Source organism: Neodiprion pinetum, unplaced genomic scaffold (genome assembly GCF_021155775.2).
Source record: "Neodiprion pinetum isolate iyNeoPine1 unplaced genomic scaffold, iyNeoPine1.2 ptg000161l, whole genome shotgun sequence".
Classification (NCBI taxonomy): domain Eukaryota; kingdom Metazoa; phylum Arthropoda; class Insecta; order Hymenoptera; family Diprionidae; genus Neodiprion; species Neodiprion pinetum.
Window position 1 is genome coordinate 27,501 of NW_027184538.1, and position 1,852 is coordinate 29,352.

Consider the following 1,852-nt stretch of genomic DNA (forward strand, 5'->3'; position numbering starts at 1 on the left):
GCGCGGTCTGTGTGTCGCCGTGCCGAATTCGTTCGTTCTCTCGACTATCGCTAGCACCGGAACGTGACGAACGGCAGCGACAGCTCGACCCCGCGATCTGCGGCGACGCGTCGTGACCGTGACATACGTGTTCGTTTGAGGCGACGCGACCTTTGTTTGAGGCTGCGAACGCCCAGTCATTCGCTCGCGAAGGCACGGTGCGCTGTGTTCCCCCGGGTCGGGGGTTTTCGCGGCACCGTTGCCTACGGAGCAGTCTGTCGTTGTTAAACGACCCTCAGCCAGGCGTGGTCCGGGAATTGTATCCGTGGACCGCAATGTGCGTTCGAAATGTCGATGTTCATGTGTCCTGCAGTTCACAAGTTGACGCGCAATTAGCTGCGTTCTTCATCGACCCACGAGCCAAGTGATCCACCGTTCAGGGTAATCATATATGTGAATTTTGCATTAAAAATGCTAAAATTACGGTTGTTACCGGCTTTCTGTGGTCGTGAGCGCGGCGCCGCGTGCGTCAGCCCTTGCGCGGTTGCGCGCGGGAAGGAACGCGCGCCGCGCGTCAAATTTCGTTCGTGCGATAGTTCAAGAGCCGACGTCGCCTCGAGTTCACGGGTCGTCTGCCGGAATTGACCGGCGCCGGACCCGATCGGCTCGCAATGCAAACGATTGACGGCGGACGGCAGTGGGCCGCGTCAGCGAGTCCCGGGCATCGCTGCCCTCGACGCTGACGCGAGCTTCCTCGTACGGGCGAAAATTCTCTCCGAAGCCTACCGCGTTCGCGGCCTGCGTCCGGGGTGTAACGGCGTTGCACCGAGGACACCCGGGCGCAGACAGGCTGCCCGCGAAGAAGCGCTGAGACCAGCTTCGCACGTCTCCCTCGTACGACCTGACCGGGTCGAACGAGTCGAGGCGGACCGCGGAGCGGTCCCCTCTCGGCACCGAGTCGGCCGGAGGCGCGAACGACCCGCCGCTGCTCCGCGCTGGACGCGGAGCGACGGGTCGACGCCTCGGCGCGAGTCGGTCGTCGGGCGGTTTTAGCCGGCGACTGCGCTCGTCGCGACCGCGGCGAACGCCGGACCCATCGGATCCGGCGTCAGCACCGCGTTCGTTGTCACGACGATTGTGTTGCGCGCCGCGGCAACCGGGCCCCGACCGTTACGTCGTTCAAACTTTTGTGAAATTTTGTTCGCGACACGTGGGCGTGACACGCCGCTCTCGCGGCGAGACAGCCCCGCGCGCTTACGAGTCGCTGCTTCGGCAGTACGAAACGTTAATGATCCTTCCGCAGGTTCACCTACGGAAACCTTGTTACGACTTTTACTTCCTCTAAATGATCAAGTTTGGTCATCTTCCCGGCAACATCGGCAATGCCGAGACATTGCCGCGTACCAGTCCGAAGACCTCACTAAATCATTCAATCGGTAGTAGCGACGGGCGGTGTGTACAAAGGGCAGGGACGTAATCAACGCGAGCTTATGACTCGCGCTTACTGGGAATTCCTCGTTCATGGGGAATAATTGCAAGCCCCAATCCCTAGCACGAAGGAGGTTCAGCGGGTTACCCGGGCCTTTCGGCCAGGGAAGACACGCTGATTCCTTCAGTGTAGCGCGCGTGCGGCCCAGAACATCTAAGGGCATCACAGACCTGTTATTGCTCAATCTCGTGCGGCTAGAAGCCGCCTGTCCCTCTAAGAAGATTTATTTGTACGCCGGTAGTAAAAACCGCCCGACCGAGGCCGGGGGCCTTCGAGATACCGGAAGGTACGCCTATTTAGCAGGCTAGAGTCTCGTTCGTTATCGGAATTAACCAGACAAATCGCTCCACCAACTAAGAACGGCCATGCACCACCACCCACCGA

General features: G+C 60.3%; 1 non-coding gene across 1 annotated transcript; it reads right to left on the reverse strand.

Annotated features, from left to right (window-relative positions):
• Positions 1–268: 268 nt before the first annotated feature.
• LOC124224453 (5.8S ribosomal RNA) lies at positions 269–423 on the reverse strand. Its single transcript, XR_006884749.1, has one exon. It is a non-coding gene; the product is annotated as a 5.8S ribosomal RNA (ribosomal RNA).
• Positions 424–1,852: the final 1,429 nt, after the last annotated feature.